General features: G+C 40.7%; 1 long non-coding RNA gene across 1 annotated transcript in view; it reads left to right on the top strand.

The window, feature by feature from the left end:
- The window catches only part of LOC125124359 (uncharacterized), a 94,010-nt gene extending 69,355 nt beyond the window's left edge, over window positions 1-24,655 (top strand). Inside the window, exon 3 of the long non-coding RNA XR_007134287.1 lies at window positions 24,527-24,655. This is a non-coding gene — a long non-coding RNA (uncharacterized LOC125124359). The remainder of the gene's footprint in view (window positions 1-24,526) is intronic.
- Window positions 24,656-25,446: the final 791 nt, after the last annotated feature.

Here is a 25,446-nt window from a genome sequence, read left to right on the forward strand (position 1 = left end):
AGATAAAATACATCAAAGTGCCCATGACAATGCCTGGCACATTGCAGTATTTGATCGATGGTAGCTCCCCATAAACACTACATTGGCAGGGCCATGCATCTCTCTGTAATAAAGGCCTGCAAAGGAGAAATATGATGATGCTATTACACGTGTATTAAATTGAGCACTTAAATTGTACAGTGTAAGAAAGCCATGGGTCTGTTTGTTTCTTGTCTGTACTAATTGCACATTCTTTTATCTTTTGAGCTAGAAAAACGTAGATGGGCAAGCACTCGAGTGACTGCGCTGACTGTCATTTGAATTGCTCCCCCTTACCCTGGGTATGTTATTCATTTTCCTTCCTGCACAGCGAAGATCCACTAAGAAAAAGAAATGTCCACATAATCCGTAGTCTCATGATAGTTCTTCAAATAACTTTCAGTTATCCCTTTGATTTCTTTGACTTGGTGCTGTGGCCAGTTATTAACCCATCTAGTCCATCTCGTCCACTAGATATGAGCTTCCTGAGGTCATGCCATGGTCTGCTCCGTTTTCCCCCACAGCTCCTAGCAGAATGATGTGCATCCAGTGGTTAATTAATCACTCTATCAGTCCTTTGAAAGAAAAGACTCAAAGCAAGGGCGTTAGTCATTCAAGTCCAAGTATGTTGATATGGATGTGACTCTTCTAAAGGAAAGAGTCACGTTTGCTGTAATATTTCAAGCCTTTTCTTTCTTTAAATGTGCTTCACAGGCTTACTTTGTTCTTGTTCTCTCCTTAGGGTGGGTTTAGAGAGTCTAGGGTCAGTCCTACTGGTTTGGCAGTACCCCAATTTCAATCCCAACTCTCTACCTTATTTCCCATATGACCTTAAGAAAGTCCCCAATCTTTTCTAGACCAGAGTCTCATTACATCCAATGCCTTCATTTTATAGATGGCATCTAAGGAGTTCCCTGGTGGCTCGGGGGGTTAAGGATCTGGAGTTGTCACTGCTGTGGCTGTTTACCGATGGGGCGTGTGTTTGATCCCTGGCCTGGGAACTTCCGCATGTCATGGGTGTGGCCAAAATAAAAGTATAGATGGCGTCTAAGATCCTTCGTCCTAACAGTTTGGAAACCCATCTCGCTGAGTTGGGTATGCTGCAGAGCTTGGCCTGAAGAGTGACTCTCACCTGAAGCTCCTAAGGAGGCACACCTGGAACTTGGCAAGCGGGCGGGGGTGGGGACAGCAAGTTGATGCTGTGACTTCCACATGCCCTCCAGGGCTTTAGAGACTTCTTCCTCATTTTGTGTGTGCAGGCCACTGTAGGCTATCAATTTCGACCCCGCTATTGTTAGCAAGGCCACCCAGCTTGTCTTTGGCAGCACTTAACAGCTCTGATTCAGTCTTCTCACTGAGAGATCCAGAGAGAACTTGGAGAAGTCAGGCTTATTCTGTGAGTGGAGCAAAACCCTGGTTGGATGTGTTTTCCCACATGGAGAAGATATTTTTTGACTCTTCAATAAAAACAGAAAGAGACGAAGCCAGTTTCTCTGGATTCCCTAGTCCCGGCGAATGAAGAGTGATGTAGCCCATTTGTTGGCACCTAATAAGCCCAATATATAGTTTTGCTCTTGAAACACAGAACACACATTCATAACCCTGTTCTCATCTCCTGAAAGCTTCCATGCTTTAAAGTCTTCTTCCTGTGACCAGAGGTTTTTATCTCCACTTTAAACTGGTATCTCTTTATTATCCTTATAAAAATGACTTTTCAACCTAGCCTTTTTCAGTTTAGAACACTACCAGATTTTTTTTTAAGTCTATATTTTATTTTTATATTGAGCAAGTCCTGAACTGGTTGAGCAAAGCTCTTGCATACAATCCTTGGTTCTAATCTGGAAATAAGGCATGCTTTCAAAGACAATAAGGAAAGAAGTATAGAGGTAGGAGTGGAGAGACAGCAACCTGTATATAAATGATATCTTTCAAAATGCAAAAAGAGAGCATTTTGCACCATAATTATTCAGATTTCTTTAGTCTCGTTTCAAAGCAAGATTTGTTTGCTAGAGGCATTACAATTTAGCGAGACAAATTAGACTAAACTTTTTTATCTCGGGTGGTTTGCACATGCACTGATTGAACTAGTATTTCTTCCTGAGATTGCTTGGGAAGATAAATGAACAGGAGGAGCAATTAGGGTAAGGAAAAACTAAAGATTGGCTGACATGATTTAAGTTTACCACTAAGGCAGTTTGTCATTTTGTCTGTATAATCTCTATCAGAATTGACTAAAACAGTAAACATAAATCATTATACTAATTTATTTCACTACATTGTGGTCTGGGAAAAGAAGATTTCATTTTTTTTTTTTTCTGGGAGACTTTGGGGATTCAGGCAACCACTTGGAACTTATTTTCATGTATATATTGGGGGAGGGGAGGGAATGAGAGAATCAAAAATGAACACCTCACTTTCCCTAAAACGGTATTTTTTGGTGGCAAGCTAAGTTATTTTCATTACATTATGCTAAAATAAGGATGGGTTGTGCATTAAAAGCAGCTCAACATTGATTGTATTTTTTAAAAAGCAAAATGATTCTTAAGGTAGAGGTGTAATCAAATATATTGCTGAAAGTGATTTTCTCAAGTAGGTAAGTAGTTAATAAGCCACTGAGCTTTTTCTCTGAAGAAAGCTCTGGGAACACAGAGTCAGAATACCATAAACTAGGAGTTCTTATGAAAGAATTAGCAACACTCTTGGTAATTAGGACTGTAACTATGCCTTCTGAATATAGTATCTGGCACTGGCGATTCACCAAAACAAAAACACCATCAACAGGCCCTTGAACATATGATCCAACTGGCTACCTAAACAAGAATGGGGCCATTTGTTGATTATCCTGTGATGGTAGGGTATTGTTTTGGGGTTTTTTTACCCCCAATTTTTAGGTTGACATTTCTCTTTTAAAGATAATTCTAATTGTGAACGTGTTATAGATAAATAATTCTGAAATGTGTGTATTTTCTGATATTTTTCAGATGTTTTCATATATCTGTATATGTACTTAGATAGCCGACCCTTGAACAATGCAGGGGTTAGAAACACTCACACGTTATGCAATTGAAAACCTGCATAAAGCTTGGCAGTCAGCCTTCTGTGTCCACACATTCTACCATCAGGGTATCATGTAGTACTTACTATTTGCTCTTGGAAAAATATCCCTGTATAAGTGGACCCACGCGGTTCAAACCTGTGTTGTTCAAGCATCAACTGTACATATGTATGTATATTTATATACATACGTGTATATATTTACATACATGTCTACTTCCAGCTATAATAAGTACGACGTTAAGACTGTTATTAGAAGTATGATGCTCACAATTGCCTTGAGGATTTTAAGGAATCTCAAAGCTATCAGCAATGTATATAAACGTATTATACAAATGTTTTCTTGAGCATCCTTTCTGTCAAATGCTTTGCATGAGAAGAGTCCAATGAGTTTTAAACTTTAAAACTTTTTGTCTTCAGGGAAATCACATAGGATAGAAAACAAGATGTAAACACTAATGACCATAGTACAAAGCAGAGTCTCCAGTGCCCTTAGGCTGGATATTAACAGACTGCTGGAGGCATGGCTGGAGAGCCCACAAGACTGCAGTCACTGGGGGAAGTTCTATCCATGGGGTATCAGCTGAGGTGGGTCTTGCAGGTTGGGTATGATTTTAGCAGCTCTTTCAAGGCAAAAGCAATAGCAGGTGTAACGGCACAGGCGAACAAAGGGGAACATTGACTATGCCAGAACTCAAAGCATGTGCCACTCCTGAGAGCAACCAAGAGCATGAGAGTAAGACTTGTTGAAACTGGATGAGAATTCCTACCCTAGTCCAACCAGTTCATAAGGAGAGGGTGAAGCATGAGATTTAGCTTGGAAAAAGTGATTACACTGCTTAAAACCAAAGTAAAACATACACACAAGGTAAATTTTTGGGACACTGAACTTCAGGTACTTTTAGGGCGCCTAGTTAGAGATGTCTCACCAGAGAGTAAAAAGTACTTCTAGGAGTTCCGGTTGTGGCTCAGTGGCTCAAGGACCCGACACTGACTTTGTGAGGATGCAGGTTTGATCCCTAGCCTTGCTCATGGGTTAAGGGTCTGGCGCTACCACAAGCTGCACGTAGGTCACAGATGGAGCTCAGATCTGGTGTTGCTGTGGTTGTAACATACAGCTCCAATTCAACCCCTAGCCTGGGCACTTCCATATGCCGCAGGTGCAGCCATAAAAAGGAAAAACAACAAAAACAAAAGAAGTGCTAGATAGAGATAGTGTATATGAAATATAGAACTGGATATTTTTGTGCTTATTGAATTCATTTAAGGTAAATAAATGCCTCTTTCTATAAGGAAGAAGAGAAAAAGGAATTAATATTGTGAGCTCCAGTTCAGTGCCTTTATTCTGTACATGTTATCTCGTTTAATTGTGACAATAAGGCAACATGTACTGTTAGCCACGTTTTCAGTGAGAATATTACTCAGTTGCAGAAGGAAGCTCAACCTGGTTCCAAGTTATTTTTCTCACACAACTTGCTGCCTCTGAAAAGATGTGAAATGTTTACTTACAAGCACATTTTTCAGGTCATCTGTTAAAAAGGTAAAAATGGCAGAAACTGAAGATTCCAAGGGGAAAATGTAGATAGAGAATGAGTAAGGGGGGAGCCAAGAACGCTGGGGAAAGACATACAGAAGCAGGGATGCGTTATAAGCAGAAAGGGGTGGCAGCACCTTGGTATACTACAGAGGGGTTAAGAAAGATGAAAATTAAGAAACAGACATGTGTTTGGTCTATAAGGATTTATTAATGATTTTTGCGAGGGAAGTTAGCTTTAAGTGGAAGCCGAATGGCAAGCAGCATAATGAGATGGGAGGAAAAAAATTAGATAGAGTGTAATATATTTCTCCTAATGAGAAATATTGAGCCATTATTCTTCAAGGGAGTAGCAGAGTTGTTTGTTCCCCATTTTTGTTTGTTTGTTTTCTCTTGTCAAAAGGAGGTCTTAGCACGTTTTCATTCAGAAAGGAAAGCAGCAGAGAAAGAGAGCTCCAAAGACCAGAGGGTAATTGAAAGAGCAAGGTCCCAGGGAGTTCCCATTGTGGCTCAGTGGGTTAAGAGCCTGACTAGTATCAATGAGGTTGTGGGTTTGATCCCTGGACTTGATCAGTGGGTTAAGGATTTGCGGTGAGCTGTGGAGTAGGTGGACAGCTGCAGCTCTGTTTCGACCCTTAGCCTGGAAACTTCCATATTCCATGGGTGTAGCCCTAAAAAGACAAAAACAAAACAACAAAAGAAAGAGCAAGATGCTGCAACACCATAAAGAACTAGGTTTAGGTGGATGTGGTGAGATAGCCTTTCCACCTTTCAGAGCAGGAGCAGGTCTTTTTCTTTTCTTTTTTTCTTTTTAGGGCTGCACGTGCCACATATGGAAGTTCCCAGGCTAGGGGTCGAATCAGAGCTGCAGCTGCCAGTCACAGCCACAGCCATAGCAATTCAGGATCTGAGCCATGTCTGCAACCTACACCACAGTTCATGGCAATGCCAGATCCTTAACCCACTGAGCAGGGCCATGGATTGAACCTGCATCCTCATGGATACTAGTCAGGTTTGTTACCGCTGAGCCAGAATGGGAACTCCCAGGAGCAGGTCTTTTTCTGACAATAAGAAACAAGGACCTCTGAAGGTACAGGATAACAATGACACAGTGAGCAGGGAGGCCATTAGGGTATACAGGAGGAGCAGCCTCTGACCAAGGGAAGCAGAGAGAAGGCCATAACTTCATATAATCTCTCTGCCCCAGTGATAGATAAAACAGAAAAAATAACAAAACCAGCTAGATTCAAAAGCAATACCAACACCAGAAACAGCATTGAGCTGGGCTGATGGCACAAGTCTGCTCATGTTCAAATCCAAAATCAGCAGGTGGTAGAAGTTCAGTGCTTATGAGGTATTGGCAACCAAAAGTTTTCTGTGTATTCAAAATTAGGCTTATTCCTTAAAATCAAGGGGCTGTGATGGGGCTCACCAGAAGAGGCAAAAAAAGCTGAAAAAATGCTACAGATATGCCCTGTCTGGAGTAGCTGCTAAGTGGTGGAGGACAATGACCTGGTCCAAGAGACAGGAATTACTGGTCGGGTGACAGCATCTTTGATAGTTTCAATGTCACTGCAGAAAAGGACCCCTAAAAAAACAACCTGTTTCTAGACTAAGAACGCCAGAGGCACTAGAAGTATTAATTATAAATCTAATGGAGATAAGGTAAAATATTTAACAGGAAGAGATACTCATTCAAAACGGAATGCAACGAAAGCAAAAATAGACAAGCAGGTGTATAGCAAACTAAAAAGCTTCTGCTTTCAACAGAGTGGAAAGGCAACCAATGGAGTGGGAGATAATTATAACATGCATTTGATAAGGGGATTTAATTTGATAAGGGTATTTTAATAACCAAAATATATAAGGAACTCCTAAATCACAATAGCAAAAAAAAAAGAAAAGAAAAACAAACCAGGAGTTCCCGTCGTGGCGCAGTGGTTAACGAATCCGACTAGGAACCATGAGGTTGCGGGTTCGGTCCCTGCGCTTGCTCGGTGGGTTAACGATCCGGCGTTGCCGTGAGCTGTGGTGTAGGTTGCAGACGCGGCTCGGATCCCGCGTTGCTGTGGCTCTGGCGTAGGCCGGTGGCTACAGCTCCGATTCAACCCCTAGCCTGGGAACCTCCATATGCCGCGGGAGCGGCCCAAGAAATAGCAACAACAACAACAACAACAAAAAGACAAAAGACAAAAAAAAAACAACCAAATAACCCAATTAAAAATGGGCAAAGAACTTAGACATTTCTTGAAAGAAGACATCCAGATGGCCAACAGGTATGTGAAAAATGCTCACTGTCACTAATCATCAGTGAAATGCAAATCAAAACCTCAGTGAGAAATCATCTCATACCTGTAGGATGACCATTATCACACACAAAAAAGTTAAATGTTGACAAGAATGTGGAGAAATTGGAATCTGTACATCATTGATGGGAATGTAAAATGAGGCAGCTGCTGTGGCAAACAGTACAGAGGGCTCCTCAAAAAATGAAAAATAGAATTACTATATGATCTAACAATCCCGTTTTGGAGTATTTATCCCCAAAAAATTGAAATCAGAATCTCAAAAAAGTTGTATTCACTCCCATGTTCATTGCAGTGTTATTCACAGTAGCCAAGATGTGGAAACAATCTAAATGTCTATTGACCAATTAATGGACAATTGTAAACCAGCTGTAATGGAAAAAAAAATTAGTGTATAAAGACAGTGTGATATATACATACAATGGAATATCATTCAGCCATCAAGAAAAGAAATCCTAACTTATATGATGACGTGGATGAACCTTGAGAATATTATGCTAAGTGAAATAAGCCACTCATAGAAGGACAAATACTGCATGACTCCACTTATATGGGGGATCTAAAATACTCAAACTAACAAAATATAAAGTGGATTGGTGGTTTACAGGTTCTGCAGGAAGGAGGAATTGGGGAGTAGCTGTTCAACATGTATGAAGTTTCCATTATACAAGATAAGTTGTAGAGATCTGTTGTACAACATCTTCTGTTAACAACAGTTAACAGTACTGCACTGTACACTTTAAAAATTATTGTGGGTAGATCTCATGGTATCTATTCTTAGCACAATTTAAAAAAAGCGAATTGCAGTATTTAGAATTGAACAACAATCAAAACGTGTTAGATGCAGCCAATATGGAACCCAAGGGTAAATTTATAGCCTTAAATGCATTGGTGTAAGACTGCAGTTCTCACAAAGATGGTAATGGTGAAATTCTCATCATTTTTTAGATACATTCATTGGCTCTGTAAAACAACTAAGAAAATGAATCTATAACATTTAGAACCTACAGAATTCATCAAGGTGGCTAGGTATTAGAATAATGCATGCAACAAAAAAATAGCTTTCCTATAATTCAGTAATAATTATTTAGAAAAATGCAATAGAGGAGTTCCCGCTGTGGCACAATGGGATGGGCGGTGCCTCTGGACACTGAGACACAGGTTCGATCTGTAGTCCAAAACAGTGGCTTAAGGATCACTTGTCACAGCTGTGGCATAGGTCTCAACTGCAGCTCAGATCTGATCCCTGGCCCAGGACTCCATATGCCACAGGGTGCCCCCTCCCAAATGCAATGGAAAATATAATTACATTCACCATGACAGCAACAACAAAAAATACAGAATAGAGCAAACCGTAAAGACCTCAAAAAAAAAACCAAAAAAAAAACCTTGTAGAATTTTACTGAGGTCCTTAAAGTAAGACCTGAAAAAAATGAAACAATAAACCATGTTCTAGGATGGAAATACTAAATATTATAAAGATATTAATATTACTAAGGGAACTCATTTCTAATCCCAAAGTAATTGCCTTAAAACCCCAAAGGCTTTGTTAAAAAAGAGAGAAAAAGGAGTTCCTGTCGTGGTGCAGTGGTTAACACATCCGACTAGGAACCATGAGGTTGTGGGTTCGATCCCTGGACTTGCTCAGTGGGTTAAGGATCTGGCGTTGTCATGAGCTGTGGTGTCAGTTGCAGATGTGGCTTGGATCCTGTGTTGCTGTGGCTGTAGCGTGTGCTGGCGGCTACAGCTCCGATTGGACCCCTAGCCTGGGAATCTCTATGTGCCACGGGAGCAGCCCAAGAAATGGCAAAAAGACAAAAAAAGAAAAAAGAAGAAAACCACAAACCAAACTATACTTTAACTACATATAAATATATGTGGGCACAGCAAAAACAAAAAATAATAGTAAAGGTCATAAACTAAATGAGCAACAGTGTTACTTCTGAGATGACTGGATGGGAAGAGAATGTGAAGAAATTTAGATTTATCTATTATGTAAGTAAATGTATTTCTATATTATTACAATAATTAAAGTTAAAGTAATAAAATATTGTTAACACTCCTGTGCTAGGCAGAATGATGACCACACCTCTTAAAAAAAAAAAATAGAGTTCCATGGGGATGTGGGTTCAATCAGCATTGCCATGACCTGTGGTGTAGGTCTCAGACACAGCTCAGATCCTGTAGTGTAGGCTGGCAACTGCAGCTCTGATTTGTCCCCTAGCCTGGGAATTTCCATATGCTATGGGTGCAGCCCTAAAAAGACAAAAAAGAAAAAGAAAAAAGGAAAAAAAAATGCATGTCCTGCTCCCTGGAACCTGTGAATGTTGCCTAACCTGGCAAAAGGGATTTTGTAGGTGTGATTAAATTAAGGGCTTTGAGATGGAGGTATTATTCACTGTAATCTCATGGGTCCTTAAGATTGAAAGACGGAGGCAGGGAAGTCTGAGTCAGAAGGAGCTAGACTGGGCTTTGAAGATAAAGAGGGCCATGGGCCAAGGAATCAGGAAGCCTCTAGAAGACTGAATGGTTAAGGGAACAGATTTTCCCCCCAGAGCCTTCACAAGGAATGGCAGTGTGGGTTATAGGCTTGATCTTAGGCAAGTGAAACCCCTTTCAGACTTCTGCCTTCTAAGATTGTAAATTGTAAACATGTGTCATTATAAGCCATCAGATTTGTGGTAATTTGTTACAGCAGCCATGGGAAACAAGCATAAGCCCTTCTTAATTGCTGAGTTGCTTCTGAACTTCCAATAGTTCAGGTGGGTATGACAGCAGACTTTGTATGACAAATGCCAGTCTGAGGTTTTTATTCCCAGTGTTGAGGGTTACTATGCTATAGGTAGTATAAGCCCCAAGTACGTTATTCTGCTTGGGTTAAAACTGTATGTAAAACCATACTTCCCAAGCCATCATGGTACTTAATGAATAGCTTTGGATGACATTTTCTAACAATGCAAAGCATTGGCTTAGTCGTTAAAAACTATTTTGTGAATGTGAGACCAAAAGTTGGAACTATTTATAAATAAATACCATAAAAGTGTGAAGATTAACGATCATTAGCCAGGTGGGAAGAAGGTCCTGTTTAAATTATTTCTAAACAGATTCTAGATTTTGCCACCAAAGAAACTACAAATTTGGTTTTTAGTTTTCTGAGAAGGAGGACAAACCTTTCTGGGTTTTCCACCTTTTTTAAACAGAAAGAGTTAATTTTTACCTACTATGGAAAGTAACCTTAAACTCAGATCTTATATTATCCTTTCAGGCATGGAATTATATTAATGCACTACACGTTTTTGTAGGAAATTGTATTTACTTTCATGCTTCTAGTAGGAAATTCTGTTTAGCGATTTTAGCTTTAATAGACTCTCCAGCACAGTGATGATTATTTTACTGCATCATCACTAATTTTACTCTATAAATTTACTAGTGTAAGTGACACAAACTCATTGTACCTTTTTTTTAATAGATCCTCTAAAAATCACACAAAATTTTGTGATTCATGACTCAATGTATTTAAAAAATACAAAGCCTTCTCTAACAATACTCAGCTCCTGCTTCTTTATTCACATGTAAATCATATTGATAGCCTACTCTGTGGCTGGGAGAGAGAAAAGGCAGAATGACCAATGTGGGGCAGGAGTGACCCCAGCCAGAATCAAAGAAAAAGGGGATGTGTGCTTAAAATTGTGGAGATAAGACCTTCAGTTTGTTTATTGCTCTGTGTATCTGTAGCTCTTGAATATGCTTATTAAAAATATACCAGATATTTTTTAATAAGTTTGATAAAGTAGACATTTGGCTAAATATCTTTTTCAACCTTACCTTTTTGGTAAATAAGGAACAAAGAAATCCTTCAGAAATGCTGAAATCAAACCTGTAAAATGAAAAAGCCTTCAAAAAGATTAGAATTAAAAGTTGAGGGAGTGCCCGTTGTGGCTCAGTGGTTAACAAATCTGACTAGGAACCACGAGGGTGCAGGTTCGATCCCTGGCCTCGTTCACTGGGTTAAGGATCTGGTGTTGCCGTGAGCTGTGGTGTAGGTCGCAGACACAGCTTGGATCCTGTGTTACTGTGGCTCTGGCGTGGGCCAGCAGCTACAGCTCCGATTGGACCCCTAGCCTGGGAACCTCCATATGTCGTAGGTACAGCCCTAGAAAAGACAAAAAGACAAAAAAAAAATTAAAAACAAACAAACAAACATGATTTCAGATCTTGGAAATAAAGTGGAGGCAAAGACTGAGCAAAGAAATAAAAGATTTAAGGATTAAGCAAGCAGAGATGCAAAGTATAGTAACGAATAAAAAAATAATAAAAAATAAATAAAAAGTTGACTTGAGGAGTTCCCTGGTGGCTCAGCAGGTTTAGCATCTGGCATTGTCACTGCTGTGGCATGGGTTCAGTCCTTGGCCTTGGAACTTCTGCATGGGCAGCAAAACAAAAGAAAACAAAAGCTGATTTCTATTTTGATGAAAAATATAATTTTAAAAGTTATGTATTTAATCCAGACAAAACTTTCCTTGAAAAGGACACATGCACCCGTATGTTCATTGCAGCTCTATTCACAATAGCCAGGACATGGAAACAACCTAAGTGTCCATCTACAGATGATTGAATTAAGAAGATGTGGTATATATACACAAAATAATGCCATTTGCAGCAACATGGATGGAACTAGAGACTCTCATCCTGAGTGAAGTCAGAAAGAGAAAGACAAATACCATATGGTACCTCTTATATGTGGAATCTAATATACAGCACAAATGATCCTTTCCACAGAAAAGAAAATCATGGGCATGGAGAAAAGACTTGTGGTTAACAAAGAGGAGGGGGAGGAAGTGGGGTGGACTGGGAATGTGGGGTTAATAGATGCAAACTACTGCCTTTGGAGTGGATAAGCAATGAGATCCTGCTGTGTAGTACTGGGAACTATATCTAGTCACTTATGATGGGGCATAATAATGTGAGAAAAAAGAATGTATATGTGTATGTGTGACTGGGTCACCTTGTTGTACAGTAGAAAATTGACCGAACAGTGATAAAACCAGCTGTAATGGGAAAAAATCATTAAAAAGAAAAACGTTATATGTTTAAATATTATACTTATTTTTATAGGCATATAGTTCACACACAGGTTATACATACATACAGATCTATACAAGATCTATGCAGATCTATATATTCCCCCCCTTTGCTTAAGTCACATTTTCCATGGCAGTTCTTAGCCTTTTTAGAAAAAACTGTCCTTGAAAATCTACTTTTCCCTCCCTGAAGAGGGAAGTCCTGTGAGGGAGGAGAACGTAACACATCAGATTTTTATGAGCTAAAAAGAGAAGTTCCCAGCTAAGAGAACAGATTTGCTGGGAGTTCCCATTATGGCTCGGTGCGAACGAACCTGACTGAGATCCATGAGGACGCAGGTTTGATCCCTGGCCTTGCTTAGTGGGTTAATTATCTGGCATTGCTGTGAGCTGTGGTGTAGGTTGCAGATGTGGCTCGGATCTAGCGTGGCTGTGGCTGTGATGTAGGCCAACAAAACAGCTCTGATTTGACCCCTAGCCTGGGAACTTAGATATTCCATGGGTGCAGCACTGAAAAAGCAAGAAAATGAATTTGCTGATGAATTAATACAGCATCAAAATTCCCCACAAATCGCTGTAGGGAAGTTTGTACCCCGATCATCAGCCATCAGCTGACCCCTTCATGATGCCGTTCTTTGTTTTGAACTATAACACATCATTCTCTTCGGAACCCTTTCTTATCTATGAGCAAGAACAAGGCTACCTTGAGGATGGATAACCAGTACAAGGGCCAAGGGTTGGAATTCTAGTTTCAACTCTCTCCCTGTCTCAGCATGTGAGCATCTCACTGGTACTTATTACCCAAATCACATTTAGCTCCTATCTCATTAATCCTGCTTACATCTAAAATTAACACAGGTGGAGAGTACGAGTCTATGACCAAAGACAGTTATTCCATATTCTAGACCTAGTTCCTCTGCCACCAAATTCTTACTGGTTATTCCATCAGCAAGGTCAAATGCTACATGTGTGGAACCAGTATAAACTTAGTAGTCTTCGCTTATGGAAACGGTTCTGAAAATGTTAGTCCTTGTATGTGGTACATAATTTAGACACCAATAAATATTTTCAGATTTTGGAGCTTCAAATAATTTCAAATGAGACTGAAACAGATAAATAATTTGATAGGTTTCTGAGGTCCCGATTTTCCTAATATCTATCCAGATGCCAGTAAGGGTGCATGCAAATCCCAATCAAAACAAAAATAATGCTAAATATTGTCATGAACTGAAACTTTCCAAACCAGGAGATGCTGTAATATCTGACCAATATGTAGTCCCCACTAATCCCTACAATTCTTTAGTCTGAGTCTTGGAAATTCTGCCACGAATGCTCACTCATTAAAGTCTTATTTGGCTTAATAAAATTGTTACCAAGGACTTCTCATTAAGTTTTATTTTCTAAGTTGGTGCTGTGCTTTCCTTTTTTACATAATAAACATCTTCCTCTATTACCAGTAAGCCAAGCCTCTGAATTTTAATTATATTTGTCCTAATCTTACCGTACTAACCCTGTGGCTATGTACACATTTCCAATTTGGCCAGAAAAAAAACAGTAAAACTTACCCTCCTGAAAGTTACAAACCCTGTGAGAATCTGATAAAAGCCAAAAACCATAATCCTAGGATAATACACACACACACACATACACACACACACACACACACACACACACTGTTCTGCATTTATTGTAGCCAAGTAACAGAATAGTTTAGAGTTTAGGTTTTGGAGATTTGAAGTTCATGCTGAATCCTTCACAAGCTGTAATGTCATCATTTGCTAAACTGGGACATTCAACTTTTAAAAATATGTACAGGGCTGTGCATTGGCTAAATTTTTTATACATAAGATATTTTGCACTACATTTTGCCCCCAGTATGAGCATGTTTTAGATTCCAAAAATTCTCATAAAAAAGACCAGATCCTGGAGTGAAGTAGGAAGAAAGAAGTATTTTTAAGTATAATCTCGTTGTGAATATTTTGCTAAATAATTTGTTCATGATTTTTCTGTAATTCTTATCCAGTTTTTTCTACATCAAGCCAAAACTGTAGAAACATCTATCAATCTAGTCTGTAGACACTGATTATCTCTAATGAGGGAAGGAAACATCAGATGCCTAATTGAATGCAATCCTTGAACATTACAAAAATTGTTATCCATCCTTGGCTGGGGAACTCAGCAATATGTCAGCTTCTACATGACATATTATTATGTTTTTCAAAGGTTTATGCCATAGAGTTCATTTTACTGCTAGACTTTTTTTTTTTTTTGGTTCTTTATCTATATCTGTACATATATGGTTTTAAAATTCAGTATCCAAGTTTGGACAAATGTGAATGTTTGGCAATTCTCTTTGCAAACGTAGTTCAGATCACAATATGATTCTAAGAGCAAACTCACTAAAGCAAAAACATTACCAAGTCTCAGTTAGTGGCCAAGCTAAGATGACTTTATTATAAAAAACAGTCAGTCTTTACCCAAATAGTGTTCCCCATGACAGTGATTTTCAACCCAATTACAACCGCAGTACATCTGTGGAACATGGCACCTACCTAAATCACAGCAGTGCATCTCATCTGGCTGAAAGATGGGAGAGAATAGAAGAGGAGGGCCAAAGTTGAGAACCACTACTCCGTAGTAAAATGATATTTTCTCCTGGTCTATATCATATTTTAAGAAGGAACATAAGGTATTTGCTAATCATGGAAGGAATTTCGCTCTCTCACCATGTCAAAAAAGAAATGAATCAGGGGAGCTCCCTTGTCGCTCAGTGGAAATGAGTCCAACTGGTATCCATGAGGGTTTGACCCTTGGCCTTGCTCAGTGGATTAAAGATCTGTCATTTCCGTGAGCTATGCTATAGGTTGCAGATGTGGTTCAGATCTGGTGTTGCTATGGCTGTAGAGTAGGCCGGTAACTGCAGCTCCCTTATGACCCCTATCCTGGGAACCTCCATATGCTACAGGTGCGGCCCTAAAAAGCAAAAAAAAGAGAAATGAATGAGGGTATTGCCTCAACTATAGCAAGCCATGATATATATGTGATGAGGGACAGAACTGCTTCTTCCCCCCCCAAAAAAAATCTGTGGTTTACATATCAGAACGCTTAGTTAATCATACTCCACCTAAGAATACACTATGTCTTCATAATTATTTTTATTTTTAAGTGAGTTATTAGATTCAGTACGTAGGGCTCTGCTTCCAAGTTGGACACATCTTACAGAGTTTAGAAATAATCTTAAGAAACAAACACTCTCTGAATTGAAGTAAGAATTAAGTCATCCATATGTAGAAGTACCTTCCTTGGGAGATGATACGTAAATTTGTATCTGGAATAACTAGGTAGTCTTCCAATCCAATCCACTCTCTGAAACCAGGATATTACTTAACTAGTCCGTTATTTGGTAATATGTCAGGCATGAAGAGATGATAAATAGGAAATGGAGAAAAAGAATTGCTGTTTTTTTCTCCATCCTAGCTACTGGAAGGAGCTTAAATTTACAACCCACCTCTGTCGAGCAAACAGGATTTCACAGACCTGTATTTTCCATGCAAACATCTAATTATTTCCCACGAACCCCCCCCCCTTTTTTTCTTCTTGGATCCCATTGTCTTATTTTAAATATTAAAACTCTTTTTTTTTGTCTTTTTTTTTTTTTTTTTTTTTTTTTGCTATTTCTTTGGGCTGCTTCCACGGCATATGGAGGCTCCAAGGCTAGGGCTCCAATCGGAGCTGTAGCCACAGGCCTACGCCAGAGCCACAACAATGCGGGATCCGAGCCGCATCTGGGACCTACACCACAGCTCACGGCAACGCCGGATCGTTAACCTACTGAGCAAGGGCAGGGACCGAACCCGCAACCTCATGGTTCCTAGTCGGATTCTTTAACCACTGCGCCACGACGGGAACTCCTAAATATTAAAACTCTTAGTAGTTTATTGTGTGTATTATTACAAATAGTTGAAACACACATATTAAAATGATGAACACTTGCACTCTCTTACAGGAAGGAGCAAGCCTATTTCTGCAAGCTGGCTCCTTAGAGTACCTGACGTTATTTACCTGAGTACCTGAGGACTTGAGCACACAGTGCCCTCCAAGCCGGATTCCAGTGACTTTAAGATCATACAACTACCTACCTGGAGTCTATATTCCTAGGCAATCTCCAGGCACTAATTCACACTTCTCCATAGGAGAGATTGTGCTGATTAGTACACATGAGCATTCTGGTATTTCTGACCTCATTTTCTTTGTAAGTTTTAAAGTTGCAGTCCAGTCCATTAATTGGGCTCTTCTGAGTTTGAGTCACATGCATCAGTCCTCTAAAACCTTCCCAGTTTATAGATCTGGTAGAATTTTTTTACTGATCATATGGAGGGAATGAATGGCCCCAGAAGCCTTTGTTCAGCACCCAAAGCCCTACCCCTGCCTGGGGTGGGGATAGGGGGCTCTCAGAGCAGCCAGAAAACTACTCTTTAGCTCTATTCTACTTGAAGAGAAAAAAAAATGTTTTTCATTACAGCTTTACAGTTGCTGTTAACTCGTTTTGAGAGCCCACTGAACTTGAATCTTTCTCAACACAAAACCTGTGCCATAGGTGAGGAAGATGGTGAGACTTCCTTCAGACACCAAAAATACAAAGCAGCTGTGTCGAGGTCTGAATTCTACCAAAGGAGCCCAACCTCCAGCATTTTCTCTCCTTTGCAAAAAAAACTTATTTACTTTGAGATCTTGAATAATTATGCCTTTGAGTAGGAAGCTTATCTGTTTATTCCTTCATCTAACAAAAATTTATTGAGCACCGGAGTTCCCGTCGTGGTACAGTGGTTAACGAATCCGACTAGGAACCATGAGGTTGCAGGTTCGATCCCTGGCCTCGCTCAGTGGGTTAAGGATCCGGCGTTGCCGTGAGTTGTGGTGTAGGTCCCAGATGTGGCTCGGATCCCGAGTTGCTGTGGCTCTGACATAGGCTGGCGGCTACAGCTCCAATTCGACCCCTAGCCTGGGAACCTCCATATGCTGAGGGAGCGGCCCAAGAAATGGCAAAAAGACAAAAAAAAAAAAATTTATTGAGCACCTTCTATGTGTTAAATGCCGTGCCTGGTATTAGTTCCTGCCTTAAGGAACAAAAACTCTAGTGAGGAATACTGATATTTTGAAGTACATGGATAAATGTGTTCTTAAAATTGTGATAAAAGACATGAGAAAAAATAATTGGTTGCTAAAGTGGAAAATAACAAGGGAGAAAACTAGTCTTAGATTTTAGAGCCAGAGCACACCCCCCGCCCCTAAGAGATGCCTTTTAACTGGGTGAACATATGTGTCCATTCGATTGGGATGGTCCCAGTTAACTCCAGTTGTCCCAACATAATTAGTAATAGAGCCTCCTTTCCCACTAAAAGTATCCTGGTTAAAATAATAAATTATATGGTCACATTAATTTTAAACAAAGTAGAAACTCAGTAAACTGCTAGGTCCTCTAAGGGATAATGACTTCTAAGTACTTTGGAAAACATCCTGAGGTGAAGCTAAGCATTAGTAGCGTAATGGGCTGAGATTAACTTCGTTCCTGGCTTGATTCCAGGGGAAAATCACAGCTTCAAACAAAATTTAAAGGCATGAAATCAATGTTGAGTGAAGAGAAATGAAGAAGGGGCTCTTCAGTAAATAAAACTTGAACCCCGTTCAACATTGTGAAGACAGAATTAGCAGAAGAGAAAACCCTTTGCCTTCAGCGTAAGGGAAGCCTAGAAACTTTTTTATATGAAAGTAGATAGCAGAATGTAGTCATAAAACACATAAACCGAAGGAACCTTGGAAATCAGCTCTTACAGATCCCCCATCGTAAGGAAAAATGATGCCCCAGGACATAAATGTGAACAGCACACTTGGAGGCTGAGAATCACTGTATCATATAACTCAAGAAACAAAGGATATTGATACAGGCCACCTGTGTTATAGTCAGAGTTCCTCAGGTTCATCACTTATTTTCTCTGTATCTAAGTTCCTTCAAATGGAATCCCAGAATCAAAATACCCTCCCAGCTATATCCCAGCATTATTGTGAAGTTTCCATAAATCATGTAAGCTCTAAAGGGCTTTGCAGATGTAGCTGTTGCTAACACATTCATTGGCTTAGCCCATGTTCTAAGCAAAAAGATCTAATGTTACCATGAAGTTATAGCCAGAAGTTTCCATGCCCTTTGGAGTTGAATAAAAGGGATCATGATTTGGGTTTTATAGTTCTTGTGTTTCTCCCTTCTCTCGTCCCTCAAAACTCACCGAATCAGATACAAACAAAATGTGGTAATTAGGCAACTGTCAAAAAATAGAGCTTTACACACACTGTGGTTTGGGCTGAGGAGACCCTATCTATAAAAGATAATATGTACCACGGTTACACAAATGTCTTTCCTTCTAGGATTGGGTTACTACAAACCTAAACAGGTTCAGCAACAGTTGTTCTGAAACAACTAAACACATTTGAAACAAGGAATATAAAGCTGAAAGTGAAATCTGAGCTTTTAAAATGTTCATGGTTATACAGAATAAATAATTCGGCTTGAGTACTGTGAATGGCTACACTAAAATGGCAAGTAGAATCTGGAGAAGTTCTCCTACATAGATAAGCCAGTGCTTTTGTTTTCAAGGTGGACAAAATGATCCTGAATAAATATAAGAGATCTGTTAAAACTTTATAAGGAGTAAAGTGAATCTGGTGAATATACTGAATGAGTTCAGGTAAACCAGGCCACAGAGACAAAAATGGGGAAGGACAATTACGATAAAAGTTTATCTCTTGTTCATGGAAGAATCCAACCACGTGCTCCTGGTTGATGGGGGTTCTTCTGTGCACAGTCGTTTACAGACGCCCTTCTGTGGCTCTGTCCTCCTCCAGGGCCTCACCATCAGTGGCATCCAGCCCATCCAGCCAGTGGAAAGGGAAAAAGTCTAGAGGAAACACAAGTTCTTAGAAAGCTATGGCCCAGACACAGCATGAGTGTATCCTCTGATCTGATTATGCAGAACTTGAGCTCACAGCCACACCCAACTCCAAAATAGGTTCTAGTTGGGAGAGAAAGAAGAGCATGAATTTTGATAAACAGCCAGTGTTCTCTGCTATAGATGATTTCTAGTTACATAAACTCTGTGCCAGGACCGACAGTGGAGTGGAAGTAAGACCAAGAAGGGGAATAAGCTAAAAGATGACCCTCCTTCCACTTTCAGCATTGTGCCCCAAAGAGTGCCCAGTTCCATACAAAGCTGGCAGAGTGTGAATGCGGGGCAGAGAGTTACTGCCCTGTGTCAAATTCTTTACTCCAGTATTTTACTAATAGTTAAAAAGGATCAGTTTAAGGCATACTAGCCTTGTGATGGCATTAGAGAAAAGTCCTTGGCCAGAATATGGGCAGATCCCTTCCCCACAACCTACCCAGTACCCTGAAATCATTGCATTTCCTAGAATTTTTCATTTGACACCTTGGCAATGATTTGCAATGTGTATAATTTTCAACCACAGAGAGTTTTAGGAACTCTAGACGTTGAGACCTTAGGGCCCCAAACCAATTTAAGTAGTGCTCCTACTTTTCTCATCATTCTGGAAGGTGATCCCTGACTTTGCCACAGACTACTTTGAAAGTGGAGAAACCACTGGGAAAGAAGAAAGTAAGACTTGGCTGTGGAGCTTGGTGTTTAAGTGAAAGGCAATACCTCAGGAAATTGTGAAACCACCCGTCGCTAAGTAGATGGTGTGAAGATGGAGAATATTATCTAAAAATACAAGCCTCTGGCAGAAAAAGTTACTTTTCAGCTACCATTTATGTCTCTGATTGCCTAGTTTTCATCTTTCCCCTCAAATGAGGGATAAATTGGATTCTTAGATTTAATATTTCCTTTGCTGGATAATAACAGATTTATTATTTCAATCAAGTTATATTTTAATGCAAGGGACAAGAGTGTTTTTGAGAGAATTAATAATGTAACGATGTACCATGGACTTAAGCAGAAGAAGATGGGGAATGAAGTCTGAGGGGGTTTAGGACAGAACACGGCAGGAGGTAAGGGGATGTTAAAACGCTGGCCGTTTTTGTTGGAGTCACTGATGTGCTAGTCTCAACCCCGCCCCAAGAGGAGGATTCAGACCCAGAAATAGACCTTGCTCTATTGTTGAAATTGAAATTCTAGAACATTCTAGAATTCTGGAAATTCTATAATAATTTTGGATAAAGCTGGAATGGGAAACACAACTTGGAACTATAGCCACTATGTGGTTGCTTAAAACAGTGTACATCCTGATTGACTGGCTTTCCCATCCACTTGAAAGGGGGTGATCTGAGAGGTTGTCCCCGAGAGCATCTCAGAAGGGTTTAGGAGGGAGAGGAGGAGATGTGGGTCCATGGGGAGGAAGGGCAGACATGTGAAAGGTCAAGAGCTTGGCAACCGACAGATGACCTGAATGGCTTGTGGTCAACTGTGGCAACAGCAATCAGAGGCAGAATGGATGGCCTTGACTCTGACAAAAAGTACAGCTTCACACACAGGCCTGAGAGGGTCCAGCCAAGGGCAGGCAGGAGGCTGGTTTTGAGTCCATGGCTAATTGAGAAGCGTTAGTAACAGCCAACGGCAGGGGGCAGTTAACCAGGATCACATGATTTTCATTGAGGGCCACAGTCTCTAGCCAGGCTCGGTCGTTGGTTCTTCCTTGCAGCCATCTGTCAAAGAGAAATTATTCGTGATACTTGTTAAAGAACAGCAAGGCTGGCTTTATTCAGAGGCACTATCGTGATAGGGGTAGGGACTTCTGCAATGGAGTCTTGCAAGAGGACAGAGAGCTTGGGCTCCACTCTGGATACAAGGAAAAGTGTGGATTTCTAGTCAAGGGGTGTGCTGGGAGTCAGCAGATGGTCAGTTAGAGGAAACATCAGAGGCAAGGAGGGATTTTGGCTAAACTGACCTAGTGGGATTCTTGCTAAAGGTAGACCAGGGATAGCAGACATCAACCCAGGGGGAGCCAGGTGGGGTGGGGGGGCCCGTCAGGAATCAGGGTGATCAGATATTGAAGAGTGAGACTGGTTAAACTACCTTAGGATTTTTGCTAAAAGTGGACAATCAGAAGATATGAAAAAAGAATGTGCATGTATGTATATATATGACTGGGTCACCTTGCTGTATAGCAGAAATTGGTACAACATTGTAAATCAACTATGATTTCATTAAAAAAAAATATTTTAAAGTAGACAAGGCAGAGATGAACACGGAAGTCCAAAATTGAGGCCCAAATGCTGAAAAAGAGCTCAGAGGAGCCTGATGAGAGTTTGGTCAGGAAGAGGATCTTTGTCAGTTAGACACGGCTTCAGCGCTCTCAGAATAAGGGGGGGGGGGCACTAGAAACGCAGAAACCGCCACCTTTTCTGGCTGAGGAGATTGCAGCTATCTGTCCTGGTATGAATTTTCTCTAAATTCAGTTTTCAAAATACTTGAAGCTCTGTCAATAGATAAAAAATGTTATTCAGTTGAACCATATCAAAGTTAAAAATCTGTCAAAGAGGGTAATTTCATATGATTCAAACCTGAAGTAAAGACCAGGTTCCTTGGGCACTTGGCATTTTCAGTGTCGTGCAGTAAAGACTGCAGAGTTGGGAGACCCCCACGGTGCTCCTAAAAGCCTTAGGGTTCAGGCTGTCCTCAGAAGACCCAAGAATAACACTGACGCCATGGTCCCTGAAATCTTCCGTAATCATAATTTTTTGTCCTGTTTTTTGGTTTTTTGTCTTTTTAGCGCTGCACCCACGACATATGGAGGTTCCCAGGCTAAGGGTTTAATCGGAGCTGTAGCCGCTGGCCTACGCCACAGCCACAGCCACAGCAACACCAGATCCGAACCGTGTCTTTGATCTACACCACAGCTTACGGCAACGCTGGAGCCTTAACCTACTGAGCGAGGCCAGGGATCGTCAAACCCGCAACCTCAACCTGATGGTTCCTAGTCGGATTCGTTTCCCCTGCACCATGACAGAAACCCCTGTAATTGTAATTTTATGTTACCACAGATAATAGCACACTTTCCTCCTGTGATTAATTCGGTGACACAAGAACCCAAACTCTCCCTGCTTCACTCTTCGTGAATGACCTTCATGCCTACTGCTCAACGAATAGAGGCTGCTGGGTAAGAATTTCCCCAAACTCCCACCCAGACATCATGCAGTTGTCTATAGCTGAAGTTACATCAGTTATATGGATGCTAAAGAATCCATATAAAGCATCAAGAATCCATTGCTAAAGAATCAAACCTTCATTCTGATTGTATTGTATTGAGCCACAAGAAAAATGCACAGCAATTCCCAGATATGTTTTTGTTTTTTGTTTGTTTGTTTGTCTTTTCAGGCCCACATTTTTGGCTTCTGAATGTTCCAGGATAGGGGTTGAATCAGAGCACTAGCTGCCAGCTTACACCACAGCCACAGCAGCTCAGGGTCTGAGCCATGTTCTTAACCCACTAAGTGAGGCCAGGGGTCAAACCTGCATCCTCATGGATACTAGTTCAATTCATTTCCCCTGAGCCACAACAGGAACTCCCCCTGATATGTAATTATTAGGTCCTTGTACCAGAGACTGACACCACCAATCCGTCCTCAGTACAGCCACCAGGTGATCTTACTAAAATAGAAATCTGAAGTTGTCATTTTGTGATTTAAATGTGTGGAGTGCCTGGACTTGGTTGAGAAATCCTGTGGCCCCTACTTCTGCAGGGTTACCCCACTGCAGCCTTCCCTTCGCCATGCTCAGTTGCTTTGCTTCCTGGAATGCATGGTGCATTTCATGCTTCTGCCTTTTCCACATGCTGATTCCTCCGCCTGTAGGCTTTCTTCCTATCAGGACTTTACTGGTCTATGCTTTCTGTCCTCTAAGAAATATTTGAGTAAGATGCTCTTTCTGAATGCTTCTCTTAACCTACTTCTTTCCTTGCTTTTGTCTCGCTATTCATTTAGTCTTAGTTTACTAATTTCACTCACATGGCATTATATTAGGGAGACAATGAATTTTGAGTGGAAACTTCATGAGATAACATGTGCTCAAAGTATGAGTTAAGAATGAATAACTAACTGTCTACAAATTTACAGCTTACCTCCCTCCAGGAACATAAGAATGTATCTAATTTTTGCATAGACATTGTAATACTGAGCCAGTTCATAGTCTAATCTTCTGTTAATTATTTTTGTGCACTGAGGCAATTCTTTTATTTCTATTTTATTTTATTTTATGACTGCATTCATGGCATATGAAATTTCCTAGATCAGGGATTGAATCTAAGCTGCAGCAATACTAGATATTTTAACCCACTGTGCAAGGCCAGGATCGAACCCACACCTCCAAGGCAACCTGAGCCACGACAGTCAGATTCTTAACCCACGACAGTCAGATTCTTAACCCACTGCACAAAGGCAGAAACTCTGGTGTCAATCCTTTTAAATAGCTTTGATAATGGCTAACAATTACTGAGCACCTATTCTGAACCAGGCACCAGGCTATATGCTGTATATATCTAGCTTAATTCATTTTTTTTCTTTTTTTTTTTTTTTCTTTTTAGGGCTGCACCTACAGCATGTGAACGTTCACAGGCTAGGGGTCAAATTAGAGCTACAGCTGCCAGCCTTCACCACAGCCACAGCAACACAGGATCCAAGCGGAGTCTGTGACCTACACCACAGCTCACGCCAACACCAGATTGCCCACCCCCTGAGCAAGGCTGGGGATCAAACCCGCATCCTCATGGACACTGGTCAGATTCATTTCCACTGCACCACAGTGGGAACTCCTCTAGCTTAATTCTTGAAACTACCCTTAGAGCTATCATCTTAAAGATGAGAAAACAGAGTAGAGGTTCTCTTCAGTTTCTTTGATTGATAAATATGGACTTTACATATCCTGTTTCTTATTAATAGTTTTCAACTGAATTCCATCTGCAGCACTAACATGTAATGTCTGAAAGAGATTACATCTTTGAATAACAATATGAATATCTTGATCTTCCAGTAATTCAGCCTCTCTCCTTCTTTTTCTACTATTTCTATTGGCTTCAATAAGCATCTGGTGACATTTCTCCTAATTCACCAGCCCCTTTTGGAACTTCCTTTTCCTTCAGTTTTATTTAGAGTCTCCAAGCTCAGAGGCACTGAACAGCAATTGGATCTACAGTGCTATCCAGATCATTCAAAAGGTATATCCCTGTCTGGTGGATTTTCGATTGAAGTAAAATAAGATGACATGAAACTACAGAGAAGATGAATGGCTCGCGCTGATGGGCAGCATTTGGAATTGGGTTTTGCTTGCTTCGAGAACTGCAGTGTCATTTTTCTTCGTCGTATCCTGTCTCTGCTGATTCTGTCTAGGGGATGTCTTTGAATGTGAAAAATTGAGTAATAGCTTCATAAGAAGAAGTCCGGAGAAAATGCCTCCTGGATCCCGACTTATCCTCAATTCACATTACCTGCTCCCTCAGAGTAATGGGCTTTTTTTTTTTCTTCACTCAATTAGGCCTCAATTATGACCCAGGAAATCAGTCTCTGGACTAAATGGGAGTAAACAGCAGGTACCAAACAAACAAGACACATCATGCTTTTGCTTGGACTTCTTCGGATCAGCGGTTTCTTCTTTCAGAGTTCTGGTGAGGTAGGTTCTAAGTTTTCAGAATGCCCACTTACGCTCTAAGTCAGAAATTTCTGGTATCTTTTTTGCAAGGACCTGAAGTCAAGCACAGGTGAGGTTGTAGCACCCATGTGTGCATCCACGTGCACACACACACACACACACACACATTCACTCCAAATAGGGTTTAAGGAAACTGAAACAGGAAATATTAATCTTAAAACCGAAATTAAATCCAAGTGTTAATAATGTTTCTGTAGGCATTAAAGGGCAGCGTGCATAAAGTAAAATTACAAGATAAAAGCTACAGCAGCAAGCTCCCCTTTGCTCTCTTGTCCCCACCTTTCTTTCTCAGCACAGTGGCCAAAGCATCAGCTCCATCCTTCTTCACTCAGACCAGGTTTCGCTGGCATGATCCAGTTGATGATCTGAGTTGTGTATGGAACTCTATAAATGTGATTATTCTCCCCTACATCTCTGATTCCTGATCTAGGAGGATCTCAGCGTTTAAAAAGCTTCATGGGAGTTCCTGTCGTGGCGCAGTGGTTAACGAATCCGACTAGGAACCATGAGGTTGCGGGTTCAGTCCCTGCCCTTGCTCAGTGGGTTAACGATCCGGCGTTGCTGTGAGCTGTGTTGTAGGTTGCAGACGCGGCTCGGATCCTGCATTGCTGTGGCTCTGGCGTAGGCCAGTGGCTGCGGCTCCAATTCGACCCCTAGCCTGGGAATCTCCATATGCCACAGGAGCAGCCCAAAGAAATAGCAAAAAGACAAAAAAAAAAAAAAAAAGCTTCACCTAGAGAGCAACC

The sequence above is a fragment of the Phacochoerus africanus genome, chromosome 4, assembly GCF_016906955.1.
Source record: "Phacochoerus africanus isolate WHEZ1 chromosome 4, ROS_Pafr_v1, whole genome shotgun sequence".
In the NCBI taxonomy this organism is placed as follows: domain Eukaryota; kingdom Metazoa; phylum Chordata; class Mammalia; order Artiodactyla; family Suidae; genus Phacochoerus; species Phacochoerus africanus.